This window comes from Sebastes fasciatus, chromosome 21 (assembly GCF_043250625.1).
Source record: "Sebastes fasciatus isolate fSebFas1 chromosome 21, fSebFas1.pri, whole genome shotgun sequence".
NCBI classification, from domain to species: domain Eukaryota; kingdom Metazoa; phylum Chordata; class Actinopteri; order Perciformes; family Sebastidae; genus Sebastes; species Sebastes fasciatus.
Window position 1 is genome coordinate 26,542,230 of NC_133815.1, and position 17,746 is coordinate 26,559,975.

Consider the following 17,746-nt stretch of genomic DNA (forward strand, 5'->3'; position numbering starts at 1 on the left):
ACAGGCACACACACACACACATCAGGGATATGTCCAGCTCCAAATGACTTTTGAATGGCTCATTCATGCATTCCAGTTCAACTCATTGACTTTGAATTGAATTAGTATTGAAGCTATGAGGGAAAAATTGAATTACAATTCAAATTTGAGTTTCAGGAAGTCAAACTGAATGAATTTAAAAGTTTAAAATGCATCTGAGCAGCCTCTACTATATGCCTTTATTGATATTAACAACAACAAAACATACATAGGTATAAGAACGTGCATAAAACTTTGAAGAATTTTTTTGGGAAGCGTCAAAATATTGTTTTACCCTTTCAGTTTTCTTTTTTGTTCTAATTCATTTCTTAATTTTCAGTTTAAAATGTTCTGTTTCCTCTGCACTGAGTTCATATCACTGTCACATGTGTCCGTCCTGTGGAGGGCTGTAGACAGCATGTGCTACCTTTGGCACACACTGTTGCTATGTAAACCTGTTGTCACTCCCAACAGGCAACACACCGACACTTTGTGACTTTCAACGAACTACAATGTTGTTAACCCATATTTGTCATTATTAGACACTCAGAGCAACGGACATAGTTTACATAAAGAGAGAGGAAGTCCGAAACACAATACTTTCATCCAGGAAGACCACTGTTTGTGTCTCGTATGAAACCAAGTCAACATTGACTTATTTTACCATAGTTTTGTTAACTCACATACTTCATTTATCCCAAACCATAATCTTAACCAAATCGTTTTGTTGCAGAATGAAACCTAAAAACAAAGTAAACCTACGTTGGAAGTTTATTTTGAAAAGACACTATAAATGTAAACAGACACGTCCAAAACTGACACTAGAGGGGTACGTAGAGCGTCATAGTTTGAAGCGTAGGGCCACTGACCAAGCGTCCACCAATGCCAAGTCGGGGGTGAGAATGTGTTGGCTGTGTTCATCTCGAAGAGGCCTCGATGTGTGTGAGACGTAGTTGAAATGTGTGAGATAATGTCTGCAATGACTAGCAAATCAAAACCATCAGTAGAAATACAACAACACATCTCTAAAATGTCTCCTCTGTGAAATATCAAAATATCAACACATTGCATTGAAATATATCCAACATACATACATAGAAACAACAGCTCAGCATGGCAGCTTCACATAAACATAACCAACGCGTTGTCATCCCAACTCGTCACATACCGCCCCGTGGTGCCGCTTTAGGATTAGGCAACAAAACCACTATAGTGAGGTTTAGGAAAGAACTGCATGGTTGGGCTTAAAACTACTCTGTTTGTACAGTGAAAATGACCCTGAACGTTGTGAACACGGGACACCAACGAACAGCTGATTGTAACGTGAGGCATGGAACAGGAGCAGGAGGAAAGCCTTGTGTTTCATACCGGCGTTCAAGGTTGCCTTGTGCGGCGGTATTGAACGCTGACGGCCTGGGAATGAGAACGGGCTGACATAACGTGAGTTAAATATTGCAACAACAGCTACAATGGTCTTGGACTCTGAATGTGCCTCCACCCTGAGGATGACGGTGTGGTTAGCAGTAGAGAAAGCCAGCACAAAAATGAACATTAACCGTAAAGATTTAAAGGAATTTTCTAAAAAACAATGTGGGATGCTTCTGGATGTCAGTAAACAACCTTCGGGCCCAACGTGGTGGTGTAACCCCGAGCCAACGACAGAGCGCAGGGTGTGCAGCCCATTTAGGCCACTTTGTCACACCCCTCACCGTCTGATACTGAGGCACAACCCCGCCCCTTAGCTCTGTCAGATACAAAGCAGATAACTTTGAATGCTTTGAGTACCAGCAGGGGGCGACAAAACCCCTCACTTAGGTTCAGGAGAAACGTCATGGTTGGGCTTAAAATGAGCACTTAAACTAAGTACAATACGTACGTAAACAACGTAACATCAGTACGGATAATATGTCACAAACATTACTAAGAAACATCACTAACCATCACTAACTAACACGGCACTAACCTAACCTTACCTTACAAAATAAAACACCGCTCTCAGACAGCGGCCTCCTGGTTGAAAGTCCTGTGTTTGTTGGACCCATCCACCTCCCCGCCACACACCATAAGCAGTTTTTCTCACTTTTTATTCTGCGTCACTAGATCTGAGCCTAGCACATTCACTCAGACGCATTTCATTGCAGTCAGCACAGACTACATGGTGAACAAATGACACGCCTAAAGCAAGAACGGCATTCTTATTACACACTCTCAGTCTTGCGCTTTATCATCGTCTTTTTTCGTGCGACCGGGCTGCATGGATACACGCAATTTCTGACAGCAGGAAAAATAGAGAATGGTCTTTTCTGACACACATTTATGTTGAAAAGCCATGAAAAAGTGAATTTAGCGTAATATATCCCCTTTAAGATGGTGCTTTTTCTTCTCCTCTCACACACACACATACTGGACGCGCACACACAGAATCCCGATAACATAAACCAAATGATGGACCTGCAGTAGCATCGAAGCGGATTGGCACTTTCACCTCAGGAAATACCTGGACACACACACACACACACACACACACACTCTAACAAACAGATACGCACACACAGTCAGCTCTCTGCTCTGCTGCCCTGCATGTGGAGATGATGGATTTTGATGATGATTCTTACAGACTGGGAGCTGAGCTGAACCTTGTCTGCATTGTAATGTGTGTTTATGTGTATTTATGAATGGCATGCATACATTATATTCACATCATCAGTTGTTTTTTTCAGTCTTATGTTAAAGTTCTAGCAGCATCAGGCTGTCGTCTCCAACTAAATCTCAGCCTAGAGATCAAACAGTTGGTTATTAACACGTTGGTCATTTACAGACAACACTTAGCCTAACAGGATTCAATCAGATATGTAGAGATGTCCGGATGAGCAATATCCTCCACTGTGTTGGACGGGGGAAGACTGAAGGGACATGACGGCGATCAACCTTCGTTTATTAAGGTATCGCCAACGCTCAGGTTCAGGCAAGGTTGCAGAATAATTATTAGACATGTGGCACGGTCTAACTGTCTGTCATAAGTCGAGTCATAAGGATGGGCTATTATGATAGGCTGCTGAGGTTTAGGGGCGGGCCTAGTTGGTGAGCAGGAAGTGATTTAAGCAACTCGCGGGAGAGCGAGAGGCCGCCACACAGGAACGCCGGAGAGACCGACCTGAACGCCACACGGGAGGACTTTGGCGTGGTGTGTTCGGTAGTGAAAGTGAAAGAATGCCGGCCCTGAGAAGACTGATGAAGTGACACCGTGACTGAACAATGCCCCGTGAATATTTGTGCCGTCAAGTTTGTTAACAGTTCGTCGTGTATCATCTACGTCTCGTCTTAACGAGACCTTATTGAACTACGATGCCGACCGTCGGCCCACCGCTGCTTGGGCCCAGACGCACCGGCCACGGGACTGAGGCGGAGTCGGGAGCTGGCCGAGCAACTCGGAACAGCGAGCGGTAGCTATCGGGGACCAGGTAGGCCAGCCCACACTACACGCCGTAGCAGGTACGCTAATAGTCCACTCCTTCTTCATATGCTCATGGCTGACTAGCTTTGTAGTTACCCCTAGAGAGCCGTGTGAGTATAACAAGAGATGAATGCATACGAACATGTCAAAATTGCAATCCAATTTCACGTCAAATTGCATTGAAGTCTGTGAGATCTTTGGTTTGCTTTCCCCCAAAAGGGTAAGCCTTGACTTTTTGCAAAGTACCCGTATGTGCCGATCTGATGTATGGCTGTCTGGCTGACTTAACATTTCACACACCATCGCATCCTCTCTAAAAACACACACATATAATATAGTCAGAAATAAATCTGCAGCTGGGTTGAATATTCATGAGGCTTCATTTCCTGTTGGAGTTACTCCGCTCACACAGTGAGACACTGACGAGGGGGGGGAGTTGGACACACCGATTGACTCTTATCAAAAGGTTGTTCCTCGCTGACTGCAGCTACAGTAGCTAACACATCATACTATTATTTATCTTTTTATATATGAATATGTGATCAAAGTGTGATCCTACAGTGATGTGGATTTACAGCTTCAGTGATGTTCTGCTGTGCTCATATTACAGCAGCAGAAGACGAGCTAGAAACCTCGTTGTTTTGATCACGTTCTACTTCTGAATATATTGTATTTGTTATGTCCACGTTTGCCAATGTTCTTTTGTGTGTGTGCAGGCTTGTCAGCAGGTATAGCTGAGTCCATTCAACAGTGTTTGAAGATGACAGGTAGGGGGTAAGTGGTGTCTGGCCCGGTGTGTTAGCCTCCTCTAACTGCACACACACAGGGAGAGTGGTTTCAGAGTGTATGCGTTGTGTTGGTGCAGAGAGAGAGACAGACAGTAGAGACAGTAGAGACAGTCAGCTGGTGTTAGTGGCTGGTGGGCAGTGAGGGATTAGGAACCAGAATTCATTCATCATGTTAGGAGCCAGTTCAACAGGTGGAGCAGGGGGTGTATTAAGGTGTGTGAGTGTGTGTGTGTGTGTGTATGTTTACAGTATTACTGTGTTGTTTAATGCATAGTTCACACTACACAACTTTAGCCCTGAGTTCACGCTCCCCGACAGAAGCCCCGGATCAGAGGCAAATCAGCGTCGGCTCGCCGCTCCCACATCGGCGCTCGAGCATCATGTGTGAACTGCTCAAAGACGTGAGCCAAGAGGCTGCCTCGCAGGCACATTCCAGGTATCTAGCGTGTTAAATATGTGGACCTGTCGGGGACTCCAGCCAATGAGAGTGTGAGACGCGGGTTGAGGGGAAACCTGGGGGTGGAGGAGGGGTCGCCTGTAACAAAAGGAACTTACCGTAACAGGTGTGGTATGGACCCAAATGCAGCACAAACACTGGCTGGTAATGTGGATAATGTCTTTTATTCACAGCGTACACAGGAACCAGGACAAGCAGGTAATGCCCGGTTCAGACTACATGATATCAGCCCGATTATAGCCCGACACGGCTGTCGTAGGGGATCGGGATCGATAAATGAGTGTCGTGTGCGAAAATCGATCCTCTTATCTCGTGTAGTGTGTCATAGTACACGACAACAGATGCCACGTCTGGGACGCCACACGCCCCCCCGAGGAAAAGTCTAGCCTGTCAGAATATTTCGTCTCGACACGTCTAGTGTGACATCGTCTCCAACGATGTGTTCCTTTGCGTTGACCAATCAGGTGCTCTCTCCAGCGCGCAGTCACAGTCACAGTCACAGTCAGGTCACTTGGTAATAAACAAACATGGAGAAAAGGAGGAGGGATGGCGAGTTTGCTGCCGTCGGCTGGGACAACGAAACTGACCGAAGTATGGACAGCCCGTCCCGTCCTCTCTGTGCCACCCAGGAGACCATCCCAAACTCTTTTTTCTTCTTTTCTTTTTCTTTTCGCAACACAAGACCGCCAGCATCACACACAACGCTTCTGTCGCCATGATCGACAGTCGCTTCAACCGCCTCCCCGATGACGTCTGAACTCGCGCGTGATCGTGGAATACGACGTGCCGTGATTGGTCGTGGTCATACATGTAGTCTTGCCAGTCACCCGACCAAGACGCTGCAAGAGTTTATGACGCTGTGATCATCAGATCTGATATGGTGACCATCGTCAAAAACAAAGATATCCTGTAGTCTGATCCCGGCATAAGTAAACTCATGGTACAGTTTTAGATGAAGGCTGGAAGCCTTGAGGGGGGTACAGGAGCTTGACCTGTTGGGGGAGGGGGCGAACCGGAGTACCGGTGAGTCTGTAGCTAGTGTGAGCCACGTGACTTCACCAAACAATTCAGCAAGCGTCAGCACGGAATTCACACACACGATGGCGAGTGCGGCAGCACAAACAAAGTCAATAGTCCACAGTGATCCACCGGGTAACAGGCAGGGAAACTCACGCTGTGGAACCGTCGTCGGAAAGCCCAGAGGAGCTGACAGAAACCAGGAACGCTGAGGCAGAACTTGTGGTCGGGGACAGAAGGCTGAGGTTATTTCCGGGATTACGACGAGGCAGGTGAGTCAGAGACAGGCGAGGTCGGCAACGGGAGATCAGCCCAAGGAAGAGTGCTGGAGAGTCTCGCATGGGGGCGAAGAACAATCTGGCAATGACTGAGTGAATCGGGGAGGTTTAAATACTGGCTTGATGACTGATGAACTGCAGCTGTGAGCTCAGGTGGGTTGATGAGAGGGAGTGGCTGACTGGTGGGGAGAGGTGAGGGTGGAGTTGTGGGAGAATTCAGAGTGCAAAGTTGTTGTTGCACCTAGAGGATGTCATGCCAGCGACAACATCAGCAATGTGTCTCACGTATGGTATTACATCATATAACATATATATTCGTGACTAAACGTAGTTTGGAGACTTCATCGGGGATTCCTCCCGGTGAAGGATGTTGCAGTGAGTGACGTCCTGTCACCAGTCAGTCATGTAGTGTTAAAACCACGACAACTTCAAAACTCCCTATTACAGGACAGCAAGTTGTGTAGTGTGAACAGTACAGTGAGCTGACCACTTTGAAAGGTGTGTAGCGTGAACTTAGCTTGAGTAAAAGCTAATGTTGTGTGTTTGAGAGAGAGAGAATCAAATATTCAAATATTGATATTAATGTTATTGTGTATTTTGTATTTTGATGCTTTGGCAACATTTTTTTCTGAAACTTTCATGCCAATAAAGCCACCTTGAATTCAGAAAGAAGAGAGAGAGAGAGCGAGAGAGAGAGAGAGAGAGGGAAGGAGGGAGAGAGAGACAGAGATTGAGAGGTTGGATTAGAACTGTTTTTCAATTTCCTGGGTGAGGCATCACAAACTCCTGAACACCCCAAGCCCTCCAGGAAGAGTGTCGGTCGTTGATCACAACTTTCGTAGTGGCCAAACGGCGGTACTGCAACATCTGTGTCAGTCACATGATGCCATTGGGCCCAAAAATACTTTTTCCCATAGACTTACTATACATTGGTAAAGAGATGTCTGTAACTCAGTGGATAGTTTTTTTGAGGTGAATCAACTTCCCATTATGAACACTCTAATAGTCCTTATTTACATCATTAAGTTAAGTTGTAAAACGCACCAATAGCTGAATCCAGAGTTATTTCCCTTCCTCTGTTCATGTGAGTGAGACCCAGACTGAGGCTGGAGCGCCAAGCCGTGACGACGGCGTGACGTTGAGACCCCGTGACCGAGTCATGTGACCAAGCGGACCCTACTGCGCAGGTTCCATGTGTCCAAGATCCGAGTACTTTTCCAGGTGGAAGTCGAGCCATTTAGGCTTCATGCTCCACTGAGACACTCTCATAGGAATGAACGAGGCCCCGCCTCCAACGCTGTATTCAGTTCTCTTTATACATCCATGGAACACCCACATGGGTAGCACGTGTAAAGCTGACTTTAGGGAGTCCATTGCATTGCCAGTATGAATAGCAATCAGCCCCACCCACCCTGGTGTGTGTGCTTGGAAAGGGCTACTTTTGGCTCTGTGGAAAGCAGAGCTCATGTTGATACTTTGTTATTCAGCCTCTCATTACACACTGGTTGGCACACACACACACACACACACCATGCACTCACCCCCAGTGAACACACTCTGACACAGACCCAAAAACACAAAGCATGATAAATATGCATTATTCTGTCCATGCCAAAGCACACAGCACTGGAAACACTGGGAATGCTGGGAACACTGGGCTCCGGTCTGAAGCTATCAAGACATAACTGGGCTGCTTCCATGGAGCCGACCTCAGCTGAAGCCAGAGGAAGTCCCTGATCTGATTGTAGGGGGGTCGGGGCTTCTCTGTGGTCTCTCTGTGCTTTACATACCTAGAATAAACAAATTCAGGTGGATCAGCAGCTCTAACGCCCGTTATTACACACAGTCCTGTTCGCTTTATTCTTGTGTATTATTGCTATTTTATTGTGTAACAAGCTAAAGATACTGATTCAAACTTTTCACAATAAATTATAATTTGCAGAAGTCTTATGCTAGCTTGCTAAACCGTTAGCCTCTGTTGACGTCGACAGTAATGTTAATATTGCTGCTGCTTAGCAACGGTGTTCTCACCACTTAACCACTTGAACGCCAAGCATATCCTGCACACGACTTCCCATGTTGTAAACACGAGCTCACGAGTTTCATTTGAAGGCACAAAATATGACAAATCTAATAAAGATTTTTTAACACCCACTTATATAAAGTCAGGAACAATCCCCGTGCAATGACCCTGTAACACTAAACATCCAATGTACCTGTAAATTATATAAATATATATATATATTTATATATATATATACAGGCCACGGTCTGAAGTGACAACGGTCATCAAGTATGGCAATATGAAAGTTATAGACACATTGCAATTTAACCCTCCTGTTGTCTTCCCGTCGACCATGCAACTTTTGTATTCACGGGTCAAAATTGACCCGGTCTGGTTTGACTGTTTTTAAAGCATACATTATAAATTATCAACCAATTCTGTATTACACCTTTTTGGCCAACTTCCTTCCAACTCATTACCACAAGTTTTACACTTTTTTGGGAATTCATGGTCAATAAACCTAATTTATATGAAATTAAACCTCATTTTTTTTTAGGAAAAAATGCAGAAATTATGAATTATTTGGACTATACTCAAAATTGGAGGAATAATGTTGATGGATTATCACAGACCGGTAATATGTCAAAGTTCAGTCAGAATATTACAAACATCATAATGTAAAAAAAATGTTTAATGACAAAATTGACCCAGGAACTTGGATTTTGGATAAAATACCCATAATGCAACGAAAGTAGTGGTCATTATTATTATTTTTTTGCAAAGACCATATAAGGGAACCATCCATGTAATTTTGGGGCAATTAGGTAAAAGACATCCATATTTAATATATATTGAAGTTTGAAAATGGGTCAAATTTGACCCAAAGACAACAGGAGGGTTAAGTTATTTTTCTATTAATAAATAATAATGTTTACATAAAAATAGGCCCTCCTGCCTGCACATACCGAGGTGGTTGCTATGGAACATACACTAGCAGCTGGTATATTTCTCTTTTCATCACAGGCTAGTGTTATATTTGTTTCATTACTCTTTATTCACAGTATTGTATTTTGTCATTTATTGTGCAACCACTGAAAACTAAAATGACTTTGATAACAGCTTGTTCTAGGCTTGTCTTTTTCTGTTAGGTGGAGGTGTTGCTAGGCACAGCGAGGGTGTTGCTCCTCTTTCTACGGTCCCCGAATTTCTGTTGCCAGTCCACTTAGAGCCATCATTTCTCTGGTGTCCAGACCACCATTACATATTTTCTGAATCGTGGTGTTGCGGAGGCCGTGGTTAGGGCAGGGGTCTGCAACCTGCCGCTGTTTAACCCCTCACTGGCTCCATGGGGATTCTTAAAAACAATTAGTGGAAATGAATAACTGTTTTTCTGTTTACATTTTCATTTTCATTTATCATTGTTGTAGGTCTATGGTACGACGGTACGACGGAGTATTAGGGCCACATTTAGGAGAAAAAAAAATTTGGAGATTTCGAGAATAAAGTCATAATATTACCAGAATAAAGTCATAATATTACTAGAATAAAGTTATAGGTTTACGAGAAAAAAAGTCATAGTATTATGAGAATATTAATTTTTTTATATTACAACTTTTTTTCTCGTAAAGTTATGACTATTTTCGTAATATTACGATTTTGTTTCTCGTAATATTATGACTTTATTCTGGAAATCTCAGATATTTTTTCCCTCAATGTGGCCCTAATACTGCGTAGTACATTTGCACTTTGGCCCTCACTGCATTAGACTTATATACTATATACTTAGACTATAAACTGTTTTACCTTCATCACAATAATTAGATGTTTTGTGACACCAGACAGATTTATTTATTTTTTTTGCCTAAAATGTCTCTTTTCATAGTAAAGGTTGCTGACCCCTGGGTTAGGGGGTTCTAGCTCTGCATGTCGTTTAGCAGGTGTTTTTTTTTCTGGAGATGGGCACTGCTCAGTGTCAGCTAAAACCACAACATCCCTCTATATTTCACCTGCTTAGCAGTAATGTTAGCTGACCAAACGAAGGTCCATGAACCGATGTTGATCCTAGTGTTAACTGTTCCTGCTTCAGCCTCCCGACCGTGATCAGAAGGACCGGGGAGACGCCGTAGTTTTGGTCTCCTGGGTCGGAGTCGATAACGTTACTCTCTCTGGAGTTACTGTTTCTGTATCTATACCTATTGTAGTTTTGGAAAATAATTAAAGTGTTGTTGTGGTATATATAAATCAGAGGCTGTGGGTGTCTCACCGCTCCAGGTAGCAATTAACGGAGAGCAGGGCAGATTTGTGACATGAGGCAACACATCAGGGCTGTCATACGGAGAGAAAGGTTGAGAGAAAGATGAACATGAACTGGCTGGTTTGTAAAATGTTCCTTCATTTCTGTCAACACCTTTTCAACTGAGTGAAATTCAACAAGTTAAACTCTAATGTAAGCCGAGTATGTGAGTGATTCATTGTGACAGTGACATTACGGTCAGTGGAATCCTTCTGAAGTGCTTTCCAGCTGGAACTGAGATGTAAATTTGTGCAGCGCAGATATGAAATAGTCAGAAACAGATTAGCAGAAAGATGTGTTTTCTTTTCAGCCTCTGACTTTCCAGTGAAAGATCAACCTTTATGAATAATTCCATTGAAATCCTGTTCAGGCTGGCGTTTTTTTTTTAAATTTATACCGAAGAAAGAAGTGTCATATCTGCCTCTTTACAACATAGTGATTGCTTAAAGGGGAGGACAATTAAAAGAGAGACACAAGGAGAGATGAAGCAGACACATAACCAGTGTGAAGGGCTTCAGTGGCTTACGAATGACCCTGAACTTTCAGCATGTGTGATAAAAATTTTCTGTGTGAGTGATGAAACCGTTGCACCACGTTATTGCAGGTTTGGAGGTTTAGTTCTACAAAAATGTCATGCAAGCAGAGCTGCAGTGGAGGCAAGAGACTTTTACAGGTTAAGGGATATGTATTAGGATGTTAGCTGCAAACAAGTACAAGCTGGTCATTAATAAAGGCTGCTAAAGACTGAGTATGGGTGAAGTGTTCTTTTGATAGAAAAAGGTTTAAAGGTCAGGTCTAGGGATGTCACGGTACCAGAAATCTAGTAGTCGATACCAATACCAGTGAATTTACACGATTCTCGATACCAATTCGGTACCAAAAAAACAATAAATTCAATGTAATTCAACACGCACTCCTTTATTAAAACATTTAAACATTACAAAAAACACAGGCATGTAGCCTTTAAGTAATAAATAAAAAGAAATGTCTAATAATATTACAAAACAGAAAAGTGGCATGTAACCTTCAAGTATTTAAAACAGACCATATTGTCTGGATGTCTGTCTTTGAGGTGCTAAATTGGAAGTATTTCCTCCTTTGGAAAGAAAAGTACGACGGCACCGTTACTACACCGCATACTGGTTTCTGCGAATCTATTGTAACGTTGCGCGTGGCTAACTTGTAGAAGAAGGGAGACTGGTAACGGTTCCTCTTTTGCACTCAACAGAGCCGAATTTATTCCCTGCCACAGCTCACAAACTACCTGGAGTTGGAGGTGTGTCGAAAAATAATAACAACTGTCCGGTCGGTTGCTTAGCGTTTTCGCTCTCGTTCATAGCACGTAGCTTGGCTAATCAAATCAAATCAAATCAAATCAATTTATTTTTGTATAGCGTCAAATCACAACAGAAGTTATCTCAAGACGCTTTATATATAGAGCAGGTCTATGACCGTACACCATGGCTAACTAGCCAGCTGCCATCTTTCACATCTCGTGTTGTTATTTTTTTTCGTGATGTTACGGCGTTCTTCTTCTTCCTTCATTTCACGGCAGATGAGAACACTTGTAAGCGTATACTGCCCCCATTAGAGCCGGAAGAATCACATCTCCTGTACCTCTGCTCCGTTACCAAATGACCATTACAGGTATTTTTCGGTACCTTTGGTACCGAAGAAAACGAGTACCGTCACATTTTTAGAATTTTGGTACCGAGTTGGTACCAAAGTATCGATTCTTGTGACATCCCTAGTCAGGTCAGTAAGGCTGAGGAACGATCAACCCAGGCCAGTGTTTTCCAATGAAAATAGCTAGCAGCACCAGCTTCAAAAGTCTCTAAATCTAGAGGGAAAGTCTCCAAGTCCTCCCTCCAAAGACACTCCTCCAAAATGATCATTAAAAACATTAACAACGAACACGGCTACTGTTAGTACTCACAGTTGTCAAGCTAGCAGCTGGTGGAAGACTCTGATGACGCGCAATGAGTGCACGGGCAGAGAGCCCACACTTCTTACTTCTGACAGCCACAGATACCAGATTTATTTTATTTTCTTGCTGTTGGGATGTAATGAGAATTTCAACAAAAACTGTATTTGAATAGCATACTTGCCAACCACCGATTTTCCCGGGAGACTCCAGTTTTTCATTGCCCTCTCCCGGTTTCCTCCCGGGGTCACACTTCTCCTGTTTTTCACACATTTTTTACCTTTTCATTATTTCAACCTGTTTCTGGTGCTGTATAGCGTGTATAAGCCCAACTGGACGACAATACAGCTACACCAAATGTCCTTTCCCGGGGAATGGACCCCCAGATTCCCCACTTTTGTTTAGAAATCCTCCCTATTTGTAAGGTCTCAAGTTTGGCAAGTATGTTGAACAGCACTACCAGCTGTACCTTTAAGCTACTATCAATTAAATCCAACACTTCCTGCAGTATGCTTCAAATAAAAAGACACACTGTTATATGCTGGCATGAATAGACCCAAAATGCAGCACACAGAACACATGAATCAAGTTAAGGTAAATCTATTAAATAACAAAATTAATTTTAATCCTATGCTGGGAGTGGGTAGGGGGCTGGTTGAAGGGGCTCGGGGGGTCCAGTCCTGGGGAGTTGATCCTAGTGTGGACAGGCAGGGCACGAGGAGCGAATCTCCCACTCTCCTCCAGAGTTAAGCACAGGTAATGTTTGTGAGCTCAGTAAAGCTACTAAGAAGGGATAGCTGGAGAGTGGCAGGCAGGCAGGCAGAGCGAAGGCAGCAAGCAGACGTGGTGGATCTTGAACACAGGGGAAAAAAGGCAGGATTGATCAAGGCGACAGGTAACACCAAAAAAACAAGTTCCAAAAGTTAAGTTGAGCGGAGGACGTCAATACCACGGACGATGACTGAACGATCTGTCAGATTATGGAAGGAATCCCAGGGTTGATATACTGCAGAGGTTGTACATGATTGGAAGATCCTCATCAGGTGCGCCAGCGGCAACGTGCGAGAGGAGGAGGAGGAGGAAGGTAGCCACGCCAACCTGCACTTCCACACACAAAGACAGACAGGGGAGACAACACAGGAGACAAAAGGACAGGGAACACAGGGAGACACTGGGTGGGAGTCTGATATACAACACACACAGGTCGGAGGGATGGAATCAGATTGTTCTACATGTTCTCATTCCAACTCCCAACTCATCCTGATGCTTTGTCACGCCTCTTGGCTTCACTTTAGGTTTAGGCACCAAACCCCTTATGGCTGGTTCAGACTACACGATATCAGCCCGATTATAGCCCGACACGGGCGTCGTAGGGTGTCGGCTCAGATCGGGAGCGATAATGAATGTCGTGCGCGACAATCAATTGTTTTATCTTGTGTAGTGTGTCATAGCAGACGACAACCGGCACCGTGGACGCCTCACGACCTCTCGACAGAAAGTCTAGCTTCTTTGGCCTTCCATGATGTGTTCAGTCACGGCCGTGACTTTGACCAATAGGCATGCACAACTGGAAACAATAGCAAAGCGAAGAGGACCGATGTCTGTGCAGTGAGGTGGAATAGTGAAATGGAGGACAGATTTGTAGAGCTATGGCTACAACACATCAGCCTTTTTGATGTTTCCTCGAGGGATTACCACGACAGAGTGAAAAAAGAAAAGCTAGCGTCAAATAGCAGAGGCACTTCAGCAGCCCCGTGAGTAGGCTACTGCCATTAGCATCAAGCTCCCTTCCTGATGACATCATACACGTTATGAAAGACAACCAATGATGATTGGTCGAGGACCGAGATGTAGTTTGTAATGTCCCTCGGCCAAGTCACGACAAGAATTCATGACTTTCAATCTCTCTCTAACCTGACACAGTGACCATTATTATTGGTCACAAAAATATTGTGTAGAAGATATTTTATGTCCCTCACTTTGGGCAGTGACTCATGAAATTTAACCTCTGCATTTAAAGCTGCAGTAGGCAACACATTTTTTGCATCATTGCGCAAATATTCCATAATAACCTTTTAGCATATTGTAATTCAAGTGTTCTGAGAGAAAACTAGACTTCTGCTCCTCCTCATGGCTCTGTTTTCAGGCTTTAGAACATGTAGCCTGTGACGGGAGACTTTGACCAATCACAGGTCATTTCAGAGAGAGAGAGCGTTCCTATTGGCTGTTCTCCGGCTGGTGGGCGGAGCTTGGTATTTCCTCAGCAGATCTCAACATGGCTGCTGGGTCACAAACTTTCTCATTTTAAAGCTAAACAGTACACTACAAGATGATTCTGAGAACATCTGAGGAGAGAAATAGACATTACAGTAACAGAATATTGATTCATATTTGATCAGCGCTGCCTAGTTTGACCGTTTGATCGGAGTTTGTTAGTGATTGATAGCCGGCTCTCACAGGCGTCAGCTTGACGGCAGACTCCAGATCAGCTCTGACTGCTTGTTTTATTCCGGTCTGTGACATTTTGTAGATGCCGTTAGGAGCACCGGAGGACACCGGAGGACACCGGAGGACACAGAGGCACACGATTTTTTTCAGGTTACCTGTCTACTTCTACTGTCAGGATATAGTGACCGTTTTATAAAAATAACTGTTTTAATCATATTTGCTCCATTTCTACTTTAATCCATCCTAAGCATTGTAGGAGCAGTGAGCTGCAGTAAATTACCTGAGGAGAAACGTGGGGTTCAGTGTCTCGCTCAGGGACACTACGACATACAGACAGTAGGAGCCAGGGACCGAACAGCCAACCTCGCGGTTAGAGGACGATCACTCTACCCACTGAGCTATAGCCCTAAACATCATGAGAAATTTATAGAAAAATTGAACAATTGAAAAAAAAACATCCCAGTACTGGCCACACAGTTTGATTGACACGCTATGGGAGATGGTATTGATAGGGGGAGCCCTCTATTTGCCTTTGTCAGATTCTCTTCATCTGTCATCTGTCAGCTGTCAGCGTTCATCCTGCATTCGTTTCAAATGTCTACCAGTTGTCTATTCCCCCCATTTACTTCATCAGCTCATCCATCAATCTATGTTATATTAATGAATACATCCATCCGTCCATCCATCCATCCATCCATCCAGACATGTGACAGAACTACGTGTATTTTTTACACCTGGCCAAATATATAAAAAGAGCCATTTGGGTGGAAGACGGCCCAATGTGGCCACACCATGCCCACTGTTAGTTCAGTCAGGACCACTTTAGTCAAAGACACTTATTCCAATTGCAGAAATATATACATTATATTTGGCGGTATGGCTCTGTTCTGGGACCTCCCTGCCCATCCACGCGCATACGTGGATCCACGAGCCTACGTGGTAGCATGAGGCAAGGAGAGCACTCCTCCTTGCCCTTCCATGTGCATACATGGAAAGCCAAAGGCAGGGAGAGCAGCAGCAAAGACCCACCTGGGTGCAGAGCAGAGCCGGCATCAATGACAACAGAATTGACATTGATTAAGTCATAAACAGTTAGGGGTGGGCGACACATCGAATATAGTCGATGTATCGCGGCTTGTCCCCTCGCGGTACAGAAAACGACTACATCGCGAACATCGAACACAAATTGTCATGTAATGTTTCCAAGCCATCCCTTTTTGTATGAAAGATTAAAATTGTTCCAAAGAACCACTAATGAATATCAACAGAAGGTTTTAACGCAGACATATGCTGCGGGGACTACAAGAATCATAATATTGGTGTGATTGTATTCATCAAAGGGTTAAATTGACATTTATGAAGTGCTTAGAGGATATTTGAAAATATTGCGATATATATTGCGATTGTATTGCGATATAGCTTAAAATATCGCAATATTATTCCTAGGCCATACCGCCCAGCCCTAGAAACAGTATTAAAAGGAGGTGGTGGGGTGGAGGTGGGTTGCGAGCAGCTTGTAGAGGAAGCAGCAACGGTAGGCCGGCTGAAGCAGCTTAAATAAGGCGCCCTGTATGAAATTTACCAATGAATGCATAGAGAGGAATCAGCTGATCCGTCAGCTGATGCATCAGCTGATTGGGCTGGCTTAAGATCAGCTGTTATCAGCTGATAGCAGTTGTATGAGCAGAGCTTGACATCATGGCCTGCCTGAACTAACGCTACACTCGATTTCAGTCAGGACCACTTTAGTCAAAGACACTTATTCCAATTGCAGAAATATATACATTATATTTGGCGGTATGGCTCTGTTCTGGGACCTCCCTGCCCATTCACGCGCATACGTGGATCCACGAGCCTACGTGGTAGCATGAGGCAAGGAGAGCACTCCTCCTTGCCCTTCCATGTGCATACATGGAAAGCCAAAGGCAGGGAGAGCAGCAGCAAAGACCCCCAAAACAACCATACCAGGCAATCCTCCCTGGCCTTCCATGCGCTTACATGGAAGAGCCACAGGAGGAGTTACCTGAGCACCCAGTGAAACCCGTGCAGATTCAAACGACATACAGTGATGCCATCTGCATCTACACAGGTTGCGCCCTTCCACGTGCATACGTGGAAAGCATAAGGCAAGGAGAGCACTCCTCCTTGCCCTTCCATGTGTATACATGGAAAGCTAAAGGCAGGAGCGCAGCAGCAAAACCCCAAAATGACCACATCAGGAAAACCTCCCTGGCCTTCCATGCGCTTACATGGAAGAGCCACAGGAGGAGCTAGCTGAGCACCCTGTGAAACCCATGCAGATTCAAACGACATACAGTGATGCCATCTGCATCTACACAGGTTGCGCCCATCCACGCGCATACGTGGATCCACGAGCCTACGTGGTAGCATGAGGCAAGGAGAGCACTCCTCCTTGCCCTTCCATGTGCACACATGGAAAGCTAAAGGCAGGAGCGCAGCAGTGAGACCCCAAAAATTACCACACCAGGAAAACCTCCCTGGCCTTCCATGCACTTACATGGAAGAGCCACAGGAGGAGCTAGCTGAGCACCCAGTGGAAACCCGTACACTGGTTAAATCAATGCCACTTTCCAGAAGTGACACAGAACACTAATATTACCCCTCCTGCCATTATTATATTATATTATACTACACTACAATACAATTATTGACCAAGAATTGGTTTACACACATAAGATGCATAAAACAATTACAGTTTAATATACATGCATGTTATAAACTCAAAATATACTTACTAGAAAATGGACATTATATTATATGGATATAAATGGATTACCTTGTAATATATAGTCATTCTGAACAGCCTTTACTGGCGCAAAATACAGTATATCACAGATCACATGGTTAAGATCATATCTGCCTGTTTTACAATCTTTGACCACCAGGTGGTTTCGTGCACATGATGCATCCAGAAATTAACCCTTTTCCGAACCAATATGCTGGAAAGCTTTGATGCTTCATGAAGCTTCAGCTCGCCTGCATCTACACAGGTTGCACCCTTCCATGTGCATACATGGTTCCACGCACATACGTGGAAAGCATA